The following is a 19,902-nucleotide window of genomic DNA, read 5'->3' as shown; positions in this document are numbered from 1 at the left end:
TCCAAGTGCACCACCTATAATGAGTTTATGAGTGATCTCTGACCTAGGAAAATCATAACAACATGCATGCGACAGCTAAGGGTCATAAGAGGGCATTTGAGGCAGATGCCTTTGGATCTTCACAGTCTTGAGCTCCTATCACAGCTAAGCCACAGTTCCATCCACCTGCACCCAAGTTTAGGCCTCCACCACCAAAAGCTCAGAACAGTAGGCCTTAGAAAGTGTTCTATAAGGCATTCACTATTGCCTTACCTAAAGGAAATGGTGGTCAGGGAAGCTCCATGGGACCTAGGAGTAATCAACCTTGCTACAACTGCAATTAAGTGGGTCATTGGGCCAAGGAATACCCCTACCCAAAGAAGAATGCCAATTAGAATCAGAACAATCAGAGGCAGGTGAACTCAAGGGCATGTCCAGGATACATGCACTATACCGCTATTGAGGAAGTGCCCACTGGGGAAGTTGTCACGGCTAGTATGTTTCTTGTCAACAAGCATCCCGCTATTGTTTTATTTGATTCAGGAGCTTCTCATTCATTTATGAGTCAAGCATTTGCATCTAGACATGATCAGAAAATCATTGAAGTAAGCAAGGGTGGTTATAATATAAGTTTGGCTAGGGCTACTATTTCTACAAATAAGATAGTTAGGAACGTGCTCATCTCTATATTAGAAAGGGAGTATATAATGGATTTGATAATATTGCCTAGATTATCCATAAGTGTAATCTTAGGCATGAATTGGATGAAGGATCATGGTGTTCTCATTGACACTAGCATGCGTACTATTATGTTAAGAGAACCCAAGGGAGGGAATGCTTTTCTAGTACCACTCTCCTAAAATTTTGAACTCCAACACTTAGCTTGTGCTATCCAAACCACTACCATTTGTGATATCCCTATGGTTTGTGAGTTTCTGGATGTATTTCTAGAGGAGTTACTAGGTTTACCACCTGATAGGGATGTGGAATTTAAGATTGAGTTAGTGCTAGGTATGGCACCTATCTCAAGAAGGCCTTATAGGATGCCACCAAATGAGTTAGCAGAACTTAAGATTCAGTTATAGGATCTGTTAGACAAGGGTCTCATTCAACCTAGTTCATCTCCGTGGGGATGTCCAGCACTATTTATAAAAGAAGAAGGACAAGTCCCTGAGAATGTGTGTAGATTACAGACCACTCAATGCTGTGACCATCAAGAACAAGTACCCATTGCCCTGCATCAACATCTTGTTCGATCAGTTGGTAAAGGCAAAGGTATTCTCCAAGATTAACTTGAGATTAGGCTATCATCAGATAAAGATTAGGCTAGAGGATATACCTAAGACTGCTTTCTCCACTAGGTACGACTTACATGAGTATTTGGTTATGTCTTTCGGGCTAACGAATGCTCCTGCCTACTTCATGTACCTGATGAATTCAGTATTCATGCCCGAGCTTGACAAGTTCGTGGTCGTGTTTATCGATGATATATTGATTTATTCGGAGAACGAGGCAGATCATGCAGAGCATCTAAGGATTGTTCTATCCAGATTGAGAGAGCATAAGCTATATGCAAAGTTTAGCAAGTGTGAATTTTGGTTGAGCAAAGTACCTTTCTTAGGTCATATCTTATCAAGAGATGGAATCTCTATAGACCCCTCGAAAGTACAAGAGATCATGGATTGGAAGGCCCCGACTTCGGTTCATGAAGTTTAGAGTTTTCTAGGGTTAGCAGGATATTATCGTCGTTTCATCCTAGATTTCTCAAAGATAGCTAAGCCCATGACTAGGCTACTTTAGAAAGATGAAAAGTTCAATTGGACACCAGAGTGTGAAGTAGCTTTTCACACCCTCAGGACTCTGTTAACTATAGCTCCTGTTTTAGCACAACCTAACATTAAGAAGCCTTTTGATGTATTTTGTGATGCATCAGGTATAGGTTTGGGGTGTGTGCTCATGCAAGAAGGAAGAGTTATTGCATATGCTTCTCAGTAGTTGAGAAAGCATGAAGTCAACTACCCCATGCATGATTTAGAACTGGCAGTAGTTGTTCATGCATTAAAGATATGGAGACATTATTTGTTGGGCAATGTATGCCATATATATACTAACCACAAGAGTTTCAAGTATATCTTTACCCAACCAGAGCTGAACATGAGACAATGAAGATGGCTAGAACTGATTAAGGACTACAATTTAGAAGTACATTACCATCCAGGGAAAGACAATGTTGTAGCTGATGCACTTAGTCAAAAATCTCATTGCAACACTATGGAAGCATTGTTGGAAGATGGCTTTAATTTGTTACATCCTGTTGTACTGCACAATATCACTATCAGTTGTTCACTTGAGAGCAAAATCATAGAGCTGCAGCAGACAGATGTAGGTATAAGTCACATCAAGAGAAAGATGCAAGAGCAAGAAACCAAGCATTTTAGATTGGACGAAAAGGGTGTACTATGGTTTGAGGACCAACTTGTGGTACCGAAAGACCGTGAGCTTAGAAATCAAATTCTAGAGGAAGCTTATTCATCTAAATTGTCTATCCATCTGGGTAGTAGTAAGATGTATCAAGATTTGAAACCCCATTTTTGGTGGACTAAGATGAAGAAGGAGATCGCAGCCTATGTCGCTAGGTGTGATAACTGTAGTAGAGTAAAAGTTATTCATATAAAATATACCAGATTACTTTAGCCATTGCCTATTCCAGGTTGAAAATGGAAAGAAATCAATATAGACTTTATCACAGGCCTTCCGATGACACCGCAAGGTCACAATTCAATATGGGTCATTGTAGATTGTCTCACCAAGTCAGCACATTTTATACCTGTGAACATAAGGTATCACGTGGGGAAGTACACTGAGCTGTATGTTTCTCAGATCGTGAGACTACATGAAGTACCTAGGGCCATAATCTCAGATCGAGGACCATAGTTCGTAGCTCATTTCTAGGAACACTTACACCAGGCTTTGGGAACTAAATTGATCAGAAGTTCGGCATACCATCCACAAACTTCAGGACAGACAGAGCGAGTGAACCAAATCTTAGAAGATTTGCTAAGAGCTTGTGTTATATCTTCCAAAAGTTCATGGGAGAAATGGTTACCTTTAGCTGAGTTCTCCTACAACAATAGTTATCAAACAAGCATCAAAATGGCTCCGTTTGAAGCCTTGTATGGCAAAAAATGTAGAACTCCATTGAATTGGATTGAGCCCGGTGAAAGGAGATACTTTGGTATTGACTTTGTCAATGAAGCTGAAGAGCAAGTGCGTATTATCCAACAGCATATGAAGGCAGCTCAATCGAGACAAAAGAGTTATGCTGATAAAAGAAGAAGACCACTGACTTTGAAGTGGGTGACTATGTATACTTGAAAGTATCACCCATGAAAGGGGTGAAGAGATTTGGAGTGAAAAAGAAGCTTGCGCCTAGATATGTAGGGCCATACAAGATTATGGAACAGAAAGGAAATGTTGCTTATAAGTTACAACTTCCACCAGAGATGAGTGCAATATTTGATGTCTTCCATGTTTCCTAGTTGAAGAAATGTCTTTATGTACCGGAAGAAGCTATTGCACCCACCAACATAAAGCTTCAATCAAATTTGACCTATGAAGAAAAGCCAATCCAAGTGTTAGAAGAGATGGAAAGAGTGACACGGAGTAAGATCATTAAGTTCTATAAGGTGTTGTGGAACAATCACAGTGAACAAGATGCTACGTGGGAACGAGAGGATTATTTACGAGAGGTTTATCCTGCCTTTTTCCAAGAATGGTAGGTCTTGTAAATTTTGGGATGAGATTTTTATAAGGGGGAGGGGCTGTAACACCCTAGGTGTTAGTCTTGCATAAATTGACTTGCATTGCATGAGCATGAGCATTAAGCATTCATATTTGAGCTTTTACAATTGAAACATGTGATTGAAACATATGCAACATTGTTTGTTATTTTATGTTTCCCTATATATATGCATATGATCATGAGTGAATACATGTAAATGATGGATGTGAGTCACTAAAGCATATTAGCTACACTTATGATGACTAGTGGAACAATGTTCATGAAGATCATTTTGTCTAATCAAGCACTTAAGTGATGCCTATGTGTGTTGAACTGGGAAGCTCTATGTTTAACCAATGCATGAAATGATTGTGTGACCTTACAAATAGCTTAAACATGTTTAGAAGATCATTATGAACAACTTTGGTATTCATGGTTAGGGCTAAAGTGGTCACTAAGTCATAGTTCATGAATAAGTCATCTTGTGAATGTAATGTGTTTGATCAAGTTTGAACCATATGATAGAGACCTTGCATGCAGATGGTCACTAAAGCATAGTTGTAGTATTTGACATGAGGAACAACTTTTATTTTTGGGTCATAGACTAGTTTAGCTCCTAACATGCTTGAAATTAGCTCACAAAAATCAGCTTTCCATTGTTTTAAACACAGCAAATTTTTCTAAGTCTTCTTACACTGATAGTTTGACAAGCTCGACTTTGGGATGAAATAACTCGGTTTCGGTTGAGAATTAGCACATGATCCTTTAAGAACAATTGGAGCTGGTACATAGGTCTACAATTTCTATTTAGGTTGTTTGCACTAACAAGCTACGAGCTAGGAGATTTTGATGCTTGAAATCACATTGTTAGACTTGCATTGCGGGCACTGAACTGAACTGAACCAGCCTTTGGTGGCTGACCGTCGCCAGGGCATGAACGCCGCGTGGAGCCGGTGGAGGCCATGCATCGCCAGTGTCCTGCCCAGTGCGGCCATGTTGGGCCAGAGCGCACTATATCGCGCCCCGCACTCGCTGCTCCATCCCCGCGCTCACATTTTTAATTCTCTACCTCCTCCTTCGCCATTTGCAGTAGCGCAGCCTTGCCGCCGAGCACAGCATCACCTCCACCATCGCCTCGCGTGCACTCCACCACACCACCATCATCTCCATCTCACCCATAGCTACACCATGTCCACCTCCACTGCCTCGACGTATTAGCTGCATCAATAGAGTTTCAGTGAGGGCGTATTCGCCTTTTCCCCTCTCGCCGGAAATCTCGGCCGCCATGGCCACCTCCACGGTGAACTCACCACCGCTTGGCTTGCACGCGCTTTTCTTCTAGTTATTGGCATTAGGGCTTGGTTAGGATGGGTGTTAGCTCATGTTATGGTGTTATGGACGTTACTAGACTCGTCGGTGCAGAACACGGCGACCCACGCCGCCGCGTTCTCACCTCCGTGCCACCGCGCCATGGCCGGAGCTTGTCGGAGCTTTTCGTCAGGCTTATGTAGTTGAAATAGCGTCACTAGGTCACCGTGATGCTGTTGCGTGCCTCGCCTAGCTTCGCCGTGGCCAGTGATGACCGACGCACCGCTGAGCAGCGCCGTTGTGCTGCCATGGCCGGCGACGAGCATGCTCCGCCACACCTTCACTGCCACCACCTAGGTCATTCGACGCGCACTGCTCTATAGAACATGTAGGTCCACTTGCCATCACCAGAGAGCTCGCCGTCGGTGAACTCTGGCCACATAAGTGTTGAGCAGCGCTGCTGCCCTATTTCGTTTCACTGACAGATGGGGTCGACTAACAGTGGGTCCCGCCTGTCAGCGACTGTAGTGCAGTAGGCTAGTTCATTTGTTCCTGTTTTTGTGTGCAACTTTGAAAATTGATAAGTTGAACTATAGAGATCCAAAATTTGTGAACCAAATTTTGTAGTGTTCCTTAGGAAGTGTAGTATTTATGAAAAATATGATATTAGCATTTGTAGTAGAGTTTCTAGAAGATTTAAAATGAAACTTGAAATGTGTTTTTAAATGTATGTAAACTTGTTTAATTTATATCTAGAGTTCCTGTGCTCCAAAAATTACAAAATTTATGTGGTGAGTTGTTCTTGATAAGTATAAGCTCTAGTAAAAATTTGAGGGTCAGCACATGAATAGATCTTTAGTTATAGATTTTCCTTTTATAATTAGGTGATCCTTGTGTGAATTTTTATAAATTATTTATGAATTCAATACTCATGAAATTTATTGGAGGTTGTCCTAGTACCATATGGATGCTAAAAAAATATAAAATCTGTTGCTTGACACTTTTCACTAGGGTTCCCTATTTATGCTATTTTAAGCATTTATGTCTTGTCATTTTTGCATAGGATGTTTTACTTGCTAAAATGGCATTAAACTTTTACAGTAGTCTATTGGTAGCACTAGTAAGCCATTGTAAATTTTTGAGAATCTATGATGCACATTTAGTATATGTTTATTATTTACCCTAATTATTTAATTAAATTAATAAAGGCATTTAAATAATTAGATTGTGATTAAGTATGATGTTTTCTATGGTTCTTATGATGCATAGTAACTGTTGATGTCAATGGTAAGGCTTAAAAGCCATTGATTGTATACAAATAACTAATTATCGCTTTATCATTCAAATATATGGCTGCATGTATAGTTTTGATCGTGTGGATGATTTCATATGGATAATGGTCTCTGTTGTAAAATTTGTTAATAAAAAAGTTATAGATAACTTACTAATCTACCTTGTGTTAAATTTTCACATGCATAGGACTTAGGGTTTTTGAGTTCTAGTTGTTACAAGTTTGCTATCCGAAAGGTATACTTTCTAGATAGATTTGATTGAATAATTTGTTTGCCCAATATAACTCTTGAATCATAGTAAGAGTATTAGAGGAAAGTTGTAGATAATGTTATAAGCTTTCCAGAAAGTCTAAGATCACCACATTTGGATAAGTAGAACTTTAGTTATGAGTAAAACAAGTAGATGTTGTTTTGTGGTATAGTAAATGCATTGTTGAAGTAGTTGATTAAATAATGAAGAAGAGATATGCACATACTTAGTAAAATGTGATGCACTTGTTATTACTTTAACTCCATGTTGTTAAGAATACTTACAAGAATCCATTCATCATGTATCACCATACTATACTTGTCAACATGAATGCTTTCACAATATCTTATGTCATACTCATGCATCTAGGATCAATGGAGGAGATAACGTTGCTGGAGTTCAACGAAGGAGAGGAAGGGGACCAGCAGGAGATTCCTCAAGCTGCAGCTCCCAAAGGCAAGGAGTAGACCCTAGAAGAGCTTCTAGAGTGCCCTAATCACCGCCCCACTTCCTTTTTGAAAGGCAAGCCCCAGAGTATTCTAAGTCTCCCAGTATTTTACTAAATATTACTTGAGTCCTTTATGATTGATGCATTAGGTTATAAGAGTTGATTGAAACCACTTGATGCATATAAATTCCTTATCCAAAAATATACCTTTAACCCTGTATAGGTCCAGGATCGAATGTATGCTTAGACATGCTTAGACCTGTAGAAGTCAGGTAATTTTTTGTCACCTGCGAGATATAGGTGGATACCAAAGCATGATTGGCTATATTTGCTATCGTGGAAAAGAACCATGGGGTAAAAGAAAATCGAGGCCGAACGAAGTCTATGGTGGGTTGACTCATGTGATTCTGTCTGTGCCGATTAAGGACCGTATCGTTGTGCTCTCTTGAGCTTTACTTCAAACTCATTTTGTGCTCTCTTGGCAAACTTCTTGAAGCAACATGCAACTTCAGATTTGTCATGAAGGAAGAATACCCATATGTATCTTGAATAGTCATCAACAATCACAAGACAATAAAGATTTCCTCCCAAACTCTTATATGTTGTTGGTCCAAATAAGTCTATGTGAAGGAGTTCTAGCACTCTTGTGGTTAACATGAAAGCTTTTCTTGGATGAGTATTTGCAACTTGCTTGCCGGCTTGACATGCACTACAAAGCTTGTCCATCTCAAACTTCACATCCTTCGACCCTCTCACCAAATCATTCTTCATTAGCTTCTTGAGTGAGCTCATCCCAACATGAGCAAGTCTTCTATGCCATAGCCACCCAAGTGTTGTTTTGGTGAATAGTCAAGTCTTCAAATTAGCATATTCAAAGGTGAAGTCCACTAGATATAGGTTGTTGTATCTAAATCCTTTGAATATCACTTGATCATCATCCTTCTTAGATACAACAACTTCTTTCTTGGTAAACAAGCATTGGAAGCCAAGATCACACAATTGTCCAATGGATAGCAAGTTGAAACTCAATGAAGCAACATATAACACATTTGAGATAGAATGATCATTTGATATTGCCACTTTGCCCAATCCTTTAACCTTGCTCTTTGAATTATCTCCAAATGTGATTCTTTCTTGTCCATCTACTTCTTTATCTAGTGAGGTGAACATACGAGGATCACCGGTCATATGTTGTGTGCAATCACTATCAATAACCCAATGACTTCCACCGGTCTTGTAGTTCACCTACACATAAGAGATCAAGCTTTAGGAACCCAAACTTGTTGAGGGCCCTTCACCTTCTCAACAAGTGACTTTGCAACCCAAATTTTCTTAGGCCTATTCTTATTTGGAGGTCCTAAGAACATGGCTTTCATCTTTCCACTAGAATCCTTTCTAAGCATGTAATGAGCATTGAAGGCAAAAGGTCTAGCATGCTTGGGCAAGGATTGTGGTGGTGGAGTTTGGCACTCATGGGCAAGGTGGCCTTCTTGTCCACACTGAAAACATCTCTTTGGCTTTGGCTTTGACTTGTGTTGTTGTTGAGCTTGAGCCTTCTTCTCTTGGTTTGCCAAATATCCAATGCCACTTCTATCCATCTTCATGATGGTGTTCATTAGTAGCTCACTTTGAAGATGCTTGTCTCTTGTGAACTTGCTCAATCCAATCTTGAGATGCTCTTTCTCCAATTTGAGCTTCTTATTCTCTTCCTTGAGTGCATCATTATTTTTCTCTTTCTTGAGCTTCTTGTTCTCTTCTTTGAGCTTCTCATTCTCAAGAATCAAATCACTATCATGATCAAGAGTTTCTAGCATAATAGTGTTGTGGCTTTTGATCTCTTTAAGATCTTTCTTGAGCTTTTCATTGTCATTCTTGAGCTTGACAAACTCATCATAATCATCAGACTCAACCACTTGCTTGCCCTTGCTACTAGAACTTTGCTCAATGCTCTCAATGATCAAATCATCACATGATGTAGCTATATCAACCTTAACAACATTGTTAGTAGCATCATATGGCTCATTGGATAAATATTCTTAAGTAATAACAAGATTATCATGATTAATCTTAAGAGTAGTATATTCATCTTTTAGCATATTATGGCTAGTGATGAGCTCTTTATTCATCCTCTCAAGTTTATTATGTTTATCTTTAAGCTCTTTCTTAGAAGATTTGAGCTCCAAGAGTTTGGATGATATAAGATCATTTGCTTCTCTAAGCTCAACACTAGTCTTTTCGGCTATATCACATTTAGCTAAAAGAGAATCATTCTTAGCTTCTAGTTTTTTATTCTTAGCTCTACTCTTTCTAATGATCTTAGTATATTGATTTAGCAATTTAACAAGATCATCATAAGAAGGTGATTTATATTCATCATCATTACTATCACTATCATCATTGCTAGCATGTTCATCACCACTACTATCATCATTTGATACCTTGCGATCACCCTTGGCCATAAGGCATAGGTGTGTAGAGGATGATGGCGGTGGTGGCAGTGAAGATGATGAAGAGTCAATAACAATAGCAGCCACCTTCTCGTTATCACTATCATCATCGGATGAGCCACTAGATGAATCAATATCCATGAGTCAATCACCGATGATGTATGCATTTCCACTTTTCTTGTTCTTGTGGAAGTCCTTCTTGCCATCTCTCTTCTTGTATGGCTTGTTTTTCTTCTTCTCATCTTCTTCTTCATTGCTTGAGTCATATTTATTGCCCTTGTACTTGTTCTTGAACTTGTCTTTCTTGGGCTTGGTGTATTGGTGTGCTAGATGACCAAGTTCTCTATAATTGTAGCAATCCATCTCGGAGATTGGCTTCCTTCTAGAGCTAGTGAAGTTCTTCTTCTTGCCATCAAACTTGATGCCACTCTTGTTGAGCTTCTTTAGCATCTTGGCGGTTCTTCTCACCATGAGAGCAAGACTTGCATCATTAATTTCATCACCACTTGAGCTCTCATACTCAAGCCTTGCTTTGCCCTTCTCTTGGCTAGCTTTGAATGCTAAGTCTTTTTCTTTCTTCTTAGTAGAGGATGAGCCATCTTGTGATGTGATGTGCATGTACATCTCATGAGCATTGATCTTTCCCAAGATTTGTGTTGGTGTAGCGGTGGAAAGATCACCTTGATGAAGCACGGTCACAATATGCCCATATTTATCAATGGGGAGGACACTCAAGATTTTTCTTACAACATCGGATGGTTGCACTTGAGTGAGTCCAAACCCATTGACTTCCTCTACAAGAAGATTCAAACATGAGTATATCTTATTAGCACATTCTTTTGGAAGCATCTCAAAAGAGTTAAGCTTTTTCATGACAAGATGATAGCGTTCCTCACGCTCACTCTTTGTTCCCTCATGGAGCGCACAAACGTCTGACCATAGTGCATGGGTGTCCTTGTGGTTCCTTACCTGGTTAAACATATCTTTGCAAAGGCCTTTAAAGATGGTGTTTCGAGCCTTTGCATTCCATTTCTCGTAATTCACCTTATCGCCTTATAGGTGTGTAGCATCCTAAGGTTTTGGGAAGCCTTGTGAGGCGGCTCTAAGTATTCCAACATCTAGAGCTTCTAAATACACTTCCATATGGATTTTCCAATATAGAAAATCATCCCCCTCAAAATAGGAGGAGGTCCATCCCCGTGAGACATCTTTCTCTAGACGGTTAAGTCTATTTCATGAGCACGAGGCTCTGATACCAATTGAAAGGATCAAGATGCCCAAGAGGGGGTGAATTGGGCTAATTCTAAATTTCTTTGCAATAATTAAGTCCTATGGTTAGCCCAATTAACCTCTTGTGCCTAGAAAGTGTTTCTATTGATCTACCGCACAAAAGTTTAGCAGCCTATGTTCCAATCCTACTCTAGCATGACAATTCTATGAAAGTAAATGATAAGAATTAAATTGCTCAAAGTAAATGCTCAAAGTAAAGAGAGAAGGAGGAACACGATGATGTTTTGCCGAGGTATCAGAGAGTTGCCACTCCCCACTAGTCCTCGTTTGAGCACCCGCACAAGGGTGTAGCTCTGCCTTGATCCACGCAAGGATCAAGTGCTCTCTATGGGTTGATTCTTTGACACTCCGTCACGATAAATCACCCACAACCGCTCACAACTTGAGTTGGATCATCCACAAGCTCCACTGGATGATCACCAAGCTTCCAATCACCACCAAGCCATCTAGGTGATGGCGATCACCAAGAGTAACAAGCATGAACTCTCATTTGACCACGACAAGCCTAATAAGAAGGGTGGATGCACACTTTGCTACTCTTGCTTTCACTTATGAGGGCTCTCTTTGGGATTCTCAAATCTCAATCACCTTACTAGGACCTTGCTCTTCTTGGCACTCTCAAAGGTGTTTCTCAGCTGTTGGAATGAGCAAAAGTACCCCCTTACACGAATGGAGGAAGTATTTATAATCTTGGTTGAAAAACGAACCATTATGTGCCTCTACGGTGTGACCGGACGCTCCGGTCATGTTGATCGGACGCTTCGGTCAGTTCTCCCCGATCTCTAGTGTTTAAGTTGTGACCGGACGCTGGACAGCATCCGGTCAGCACTAACCGAACATGTCTGGTCGTGATTTTTTCTCTCTGGAACCTTACTGGAGTCAACCGGATGCTGGCACCCAGCGTCCGGTCACTCACTTCAAGCGTCCGATCGCATCCAGACGATTTCACCTTAATCAAATGAACTGATTGAACTCTGCACCAGCGTCCGGTCACTCCAGAACCAGCGTCCGATCAGCATTTGACCCTCATTCACTTCCAACTATCGATCATATGTGAATGAAGTTTGCTCCAATGGATCTAAGGGCTTTTTAGGAGCTACCTAGCGCTAGATTTAGCAAGTGTGCACCACACCTAACTCACTAGACTCACCTAGGTCAAGCTACTCATCCATATGCCCCTTAATAGTACGGCCAAAGGAAAAATAAAGTCCTAAACTACTCTAAGTGTCTCCTTAACACCAAACCACACTTAGAACTAGTCCATCCTTAGCTTTGTCGTCCATCCTTTGAAAACCAAAACGATTTCCATCGTAGGGGCATAACCACCATGATAGCTCAATCGATCTCCATTACCGTGACCTAACTTAATTGTCTCTACAAAACACACGTTAGTCATAGTAATCACGTATTGTCATTAATCATTGAAACCCAACTAGGGGCCTAGATGCTTTCAGGTCAAGCCATGGTGCATTATGTATTTGTTTCTAGGCTCGCACATTGGGTTGGACTTGGACCACAGCATTGTCATGTCAAGCAGCATGGACGATGAGTTTGGGCTTCCGTGATCGAGTTGCACACCGACTGTATGCTAATGGGCCAAAATTTTAGTGATTCCACTAGTTATAAGCCCAATATTATTCGACAAGTGTTGCAGGACTCAGAAAGGACAACTTAGATTCAGCTTAATTGCCATGTTTGCTTGGCTGATAAGCCATGGCTGAAAGTACTTTTGGCTGATTTTTTGTGAGAGAAAAATATTGTTGATTGGCTGAAAAAGTACGGCTTATAAGCCAAGCGAACAGGGTGACATCGTGTAGGCTGTTCTTTGTTTGGATTGGATGAAAAACTCCTATTCAGCTCAATGTTTCTTCCTGACTTTGTGTAGGCCGTTCGTCAGGATCATGGGAGGTTCATTGGAGACGTCGAGGTAAGGAAAAAGGAGAGGTGGAGACTATACCTGATAATGAATTAGGTTGAAGTAGGTGTAATGGTTAGGTTCTTAAGTGAGTATATATTGGATGTGTGGAAATGAATTATATTTTTAATGGGTTGGATTATGCTAATAGAAAATTGGGTACATAGGTTGGTTGGATTGGGTTCCTTTTTTTCTAGGTATGGATGAGTCCATACGTTGGTGTTGGATTCTCTATATATTGTACAGTTACATATGTCTATTGATCTGAAGTGGATTGAGTGTATTAGATGATGTAGTCGGTAGATTAACTTGTTGTAGGATTCACATGTTAAACTAGAGGAGCTAATTAGCACGATGTAGCTTCTTATTACATAAATTATTTACAACAAATTTTAGTGCAAATGTGAGCTTTTAGTTCTAGGTTGTGACTTCTGAAGTGGTGCCATATATCGATCTTGCTACACAAATATGCACAATGTTGTTTCGTGTCCTTGACACATCGACAACTAACTCCCCACCTACTTTAATTAGAGATTACAACTATAAATTTTTATGAAACATCAAAGGAAGTCTACAAAACTCGATATTTAACTTTAGCATGATTACATCCAAATATCTCTATGCTTTGCAATAGGAGAAAAAAAATCCATCAATATTGTATTTTAATTCGAGAGAGGCTTAACACAACATCGTCGTATTACCGCTAACAATAATTTATATTTTAGATGCCATGATCATCATAAAATAAATTATAACTTTTAAACTTTATATGAAGGGTAAGTCATAAATATACATGTACTGCTCTCATTATTGTTTTTTCATAAACAATTAATTTATTTTTCTTCTATTGCAATGCATAAACATAAGCGCTCGGATGTCCGACATGCGAGATGCGTCCGGACAACGCTCCCCTTCCCAGACCCGCTCGCCCCCCATAGAATCAGATCAGAATAGAATTACGTCCACCGTGCCCCTGTCCTCCGTTCCCCACCGCGCCCCTGTCCTTGTTCACCAATGCACCCCGTTCCACCATCGTGCCCTGTTCCCCACCACTCCCCTGTCCCAAAAGCACGAGACACTTCAAGTGCAACATCGCAAAAAATATGTAAACTGTGTATTGGAACATCGGGATATAAATACTGCAATATCGCAAAAACTATGTAGTGCAACATTGAAAATTATGTACTGCAATATCAAAAAATTGTGTACTGCGTCGAAAAGTATGTACTGAAACATCTCAAGCAGTAATACTACAACATCGCAAAAGCAACCATGAAACATGGAAAAATGGAAACAACCCAATAATCACATTTCAGTGCTGCAACATTTGAAAAAAAGGTAATTTCAACAATTAAAATCCCCTATTTTGGTATGGAGAAATGTGGCGGAGCATTTATGGAGATCATATATAATTGTCGGAGTTTGTTAAGGAGTGGCTTAGAGCTGGCGACCGCAAATGGAGATTAAACCATAATGGAGAAATAATAGAGACAAATTATGGTGACAAAAACTTCTTTCATTATGGAGTAGATAGTACATATCTAGAGTGTTTCAAAAATAGAAACGTATAAGGTGCTCGATGTGCCACGAATTGGGGATATCGATTCCATCCAAGTCACATAGCCGGTAAGACCCTGGTCAGGTAACCTCTTTGACCTTGTAAGGCCCTTCCTAGGAGGAGGAGAGCTTGTGCATCCCTTTAGTTTTCTGCTTTCTATGGAGAACAAGGTCACCGACCGCAAATGAACGACCTTTGATGTTGCGATTGTAGTATCTTCATAAGCCTTCTAGGTATTTAGTTGTGTGGATGCAGGTGATCAGGCATTTTTCTTTGGCCCTATCGACGTCCTCTACCCAAATAGCTACGGCTTGCTTTTCATTATAATTTTCTACCCTAGGTGCTCAAAAGGCAATGTCCACTGGAAGTATGGCTTCTGAGTCATAGACCAAAAAGTATGGAGACACACTGGTGCTATGACTAGCTTGAGTGCGCAGTCCCCAGACCACAGCTGGGAGCCCTTTGAGCCATCTGCCTGGATGCTTTTCCTCTTTCTGATATAGCCTCTTTTTGAGGGCATCGAGGATCATGCCATTCGCCCATTCGACCTGGTCGTTGGCTCTAGGATAGGCAACAAAGACATATTTGATGGAGATGCATCGGTCTTCACAGAAGTCCCAAAAATGATGACCAGTGAATGTAGTTCTGAGGTCGGCGATAATGCTATTCGAGAGACCGAATCTATGGATGATATCTTCAAAGAGCTCGACTGCTTTCTTTGTAGTAGCCAAAACAAGCGGCTTGTATTCAATCCACTTGGAGAACTTGTCAATGGCAATGTAAACATACCAAAAACCACCTAGCATAGGCTTGAAAGGGCTGATCATATCTAGTCCCCAGCATGCGAAAGGCCAAGAAGCTAGGATGGTTTACAATTCCTATATCGGCACGTGAATTTGCTTGGCAAAAAATTGACATCCTTCACAACATCGGATGAGGTCTTCTACATCGATGATGGCCGTGGGCCAGTAAAAACTAGCTTGGAAAGCTTTGCCGACTAGGTTTCTGGAGGCCACGTGATTGCCACAGGAGCCAGAGTGAATTTCAAGAAGTAGTTTCACTCCCTCTTCTTGGGTGATACATTTCTGCAGTATCCCTTCCTTCACACTTTTCCTCATCAAGTTCTCATCCACCAGCACATAATGTTTGCTGTAGTGAATGAGGCATTCCATTTTGGTCTTGTCGGTGGGTACGTTGGTGCTGATGAGTTACTTGATGAACTGTTCCCTCCAATCTATAGCCGGCGAGGGCACCACAAGTACAAGCTGCTTGGTGGGGGAGGATTTCTTAAACTTCCTTCTCTTCCTTAATAAACGGTGCGAAAAGGTCTTGAATGAAGACCCTAGGAGAATCATGGCATGAGAAGAGCCTATCTTGGATAGGTGGTCGGCGAGCTGATTTTGATCTCGTACCACATGGTGGTACTCGATACCGTAGAACTTTCCTTTGAGTTTCCTAATCTCGACGCAGTATGCGTCCATCTTCTCACTGGAACATGACCAATATTTCTTGACCTAGTTGATGACCAGCGTGGAGTCTCCATATACCATGAGGCATTTGACGCCGAGCTCAATGGCTATACAGAAACTGTGGAGACATGCTTCATATTCGGCGACATTGTTGGAGGCTGGAAAATGAATTCGGAGGACGTATCGGAGCTTGTCCTTGGTCGGAGTAATGAATAAAATGCTAGCTGAAAGGTCCTAATGGCTAGAGGGGGGTGAATAGCCTAATAAAAATTTCTACAACAACACTTAACAAACCGGTTAGATAATTATGAGGCGAAGCAAGTGTTGCGCTAGCCTACTAAAAATGCAAGCCACCTACCACAGTTTTAGTTTCTATTGTCTCTAACCACACAATAGCTATGGCACTACACTAAGTTAGTGTGCTCTCAAAGACTAACTAAAGAGCCACACTAACCAAACTAACAAGCTCTTACAACTAGGTACACTAAAGAGCTTGATAACTAGTTTACGGTAATGTAAAGTGAGAGAGCAAGATAGTTATACCGTTGTGTCGAGGAGTGAACCAATCAATCACAAGAATCAATATAAATGAAGACTAATCACCTCGGAATCAAATGATGAACACAATGATTTTTTATCGAGGTTCACTTGCTTGCCAGCAAGCTACTCCTCGTTATGGTGATTCACTCACTTGGAGGTTCACGCGCTAATTGGCATCACACGCCAAACCCTCAATAAAGTGCCACACAACCAACACAAGATAAGGATCTCATAAGCCATGAGCAATCCACTAGAGTACCTTTTGCCTCTCCACCGGGGAAAGGTCAAGAACCCCTCACAATCACCACGATTGGAGCCGAAGACAATCACCAACCTCCGCTCGATGATCCTCGCTGCTCCAAGCCATCTAGGTGGTGGCAACCACCAAGAGTAACAAGCGAATCCTGCTGCGAAACACGAACACCAAATGCCTCTAGATGCAAACACTCAAGCAATGCACTTGGATTCACTCTCAATCTCACAAAGATGATGAATCAATGATGGAGATGAGTGGGAGGACTTTGGCTAAGCTCACAAGGTTGCTATATCAATGTAAATGGCCAATAGAATGAGCTTAAATCGGCCATGGGACTTAAATAGAAAGCCCCACAAATAGAGTTGTTGGGCTCCTCACTGCACTGATCACGGACTGATCGGACACACCAGTCAGATTGACAGGACGCTGGACCTCTCTTTAAATACTGAGCACCCAATCCTAATGGTTAAGTGATGACTGGATGCGCTGTTGTGAAGTGATCAGACGCTGGACCTTAGCACCTGGTCGTTTCTAGTAAGCATCCAGAAACAAGAAATCATGACCGAACACGTTCGGTCATGCTCGACTGGACTCACCCAGCGTCCGGTCACTTGGCATCTCCTCTATGCACTGCCACGCCAACGGGACCAGACGTAGCCCTCCAGCGTCCGGTCACTAAGTGACCCCATGTTCAGTCAGAGACCGACGCCAGCATCTTCGCTACTTCTATTGATCAAACACGCTGGTCCTTCTGAGACCAGCGTCCGATCACTTACAGTGACCTCCATCTTTTCTGTATAGGGCACTGGTGGCACCGTCTGACTATCCACACTATATGGGCAAACACTCCACCGGTGAAGTTCCTAACCCTTGCTCAAATGTGCCAACCACCAAGTGTATCACCTTGTGCACATGTGTTAGCTTATTTTCTCAAACATTTTTAAGGGTGTTAGCACTCCACTAGATCCTAAATGCATATGCACTGAGTTAGAGCATCTAGTGGCACTTTGATAACCGCATTTCAATACGAGTTTCATCCGTCTTAATAGTATGGCTATCGATCCTAAATGTGATCACACTCACTAAGTGTCTCGATCACCAAAACAAAATAGCTCCTACCATTTATACCTTTGTCTTGAGCCTTTTGTTTTTCTCTTTCTTCTTTTCAAGTCCAAGCACTTGATCATCACCATGGCATCACCATCATCATGTCATGATCTTAATTTGCTTCACCACTTGGAATGTGCTACCTATCTCATGATTACTTGATAAACTAGGTTAGCACTTAGGGTTTCATCAATTCACCAAAACCAAACTAGAGCTTTCACTAGCACCTGCACCGTTGATGTTAAGGCACCATCGAAGTACATCACCCAGTGCTTGGGGCAAGTAGCAAGGATGGGCTCTTGGATCTCGGTCTACTCAGCAACAAAGTCTACCAGTGCCTACGACTTAATGGTAGGTCTGCTTCTGAATTCTAAGGAGTAAGTATCGAGCTTGACTACCCACTTGATGATTCAGTCGTTGGCCTCTTTCTTACGGAGGATGTCCCCCAGAGGGAACTCGGTGACCACAGCGATCTTGTAATACTCGAAGTAATGGTGAAGCTTGCGCGATGTGACCAGGATGGCATATAACAACTTCTAGATCTGGGGGTAACAAGTTTTGGACTCATTAAGAACCTCACTAATGAAGTAGATCGGACGTTGCACCTTATAGGCATGCCTAGCTTTCTCACGCTCGACGACGATAGCTGTGCTAACAACGCGAGAAGTGGCAGCGATGTAGATCAGTAAGTTTTCGTCTAGTTGAGGCGCCATCATGATCGGAGGCTTTGTTAGAAACAACTTGACCTGCTCAAAGGCTGTATCAACCTCTTTTGACCAGGAGAAGCGCTCGGAGGCCTTGAGTAGTTTGAAGAATGGTAGTCCCTTCTTGTCGAGGCATGATATAAAGCGGCTGAGAGCGGCAATACACCCTATGAGCTTCTGTATATCCTTTACACATGTTGGATGTTTCATATTGGTGATGGTGGAGACCTTGTTAGGGTTGGGTTCGAAACCATGGGCACTAATGATGTAGCCTAGGAGTATGCCTAATGGGACTCCAAAGATGCACTTTGAATAGTTCAACTTCCATCTGTATCTTTTCAGTTTGAGAACATTTCTTCGAGGTCGACGATGAGATTGTCAGTGGTCTTGGACTTGACCACATTGTCGATGTAAGCTTCAACGTTGCATCCTATCTGTTGATCGAGGCACATCTAGATGGCCCTTTGGTAGGTCACCCTGGTGTTCTTGAGTCCAAAGGACATGGTGGTATAGCAATATGCAACAAAAGGAGTGATGAACGACGCTTTGATCTGGTCGTCCTCCTTGAGGGATATCTGGTGATAGCCAAAATAACAGTCGAGGAAGGAGAGGAGTTCATAGCCGGTGGTGGAGTCAACAACCTCATCTATTTGAGGCAGACCGAAGGGGTCTTTAGGGCAGTATTTATTGAGATCAGTGTAATCAATGCACATTCTCCATTCTTTATTCTTTTTTTTGGAATAAGAACAGGGTTTGTTAACCACTCGAGATGATATACTTCTTTAATAAATCTAACAGCTAGGAGCCATTTTATTTCTACCCTAATAGTCTCCTTCTTGTCTAGCATGAATCGTTGGAGTTTCTGCTTGATCGGTTGGGCGGTCGGTGAGACATTCAAGAAGTGCTCGATCTTCTCCCGAGGTACCCTCGGCATGTCTGTAGGTTTCTAATCAAACACATTGATGTTGGCATGTAGGAAGGAGACGAGCATGCTTTCATATTTGGGGTCGAGGTGAGCCCTAATCTTGACGGTCTTGGTGGGGTCATCGAGGCTGAGGTCAACCTTCTTCGTTTCCTTAGACTTATCGGAGGCACGAGGAGGCTCCAGCACTAGGATCTCAAGATCGATCTCAAGATCATCGACGGGCACCGTCTTGGCATCCGTGACCACGCTAGCCATCTGAATGGAGAGGTCAGTGGCTTCGGCGAGGGCGAGACTCTCTATCTCCCAAGCGTAGGCTATGGAGAGGTTGGCCTACAGGGCTAGGACTCCTATAGGCAAAGGCATCTTCAACACTAGATAGGCATAGTACGGTATGGCCATGAACTTGACCAGAGCTAGCCAACCAAGTATGGCATGGTAGGCGGTGCTGAAGTCGGCGACATAGAAGTTAATGTGCTCAATGCGGTAGTTGCTAGCCATGCCGAATTGTACCGGGAGGGTGATATCTCCAAGTGGTTTGGATGCCCTACCGGGTACCACACCCCAGAAGGAGGAGTCAGAGGGTGTGAGGTCTTCTATTCCAAGGCCCAGCTCCTTTAGGGCTCCTATGAAGAG

Source organism: Miscanthus floridulus, chromosome 17 (genome assembly GCF_019320115.1).
Source record: "Miscanthus floridulus cultivar M001 chromosome 17, ASM1932011v1, whole genome shotgun sequence".
Taxonomy (NCBI): domain Eukaryota; kingdom Viridiplantae; phylum Streptophyta; class Magnoliopsida; order Poales; family Poaceae; genus Miscanthus; species Miscanthus floridulus.
The sequence above is the reverse complement of the archived record's forward strand: the minus strand, read 5'-3'. Positions refer to the sequence as shown.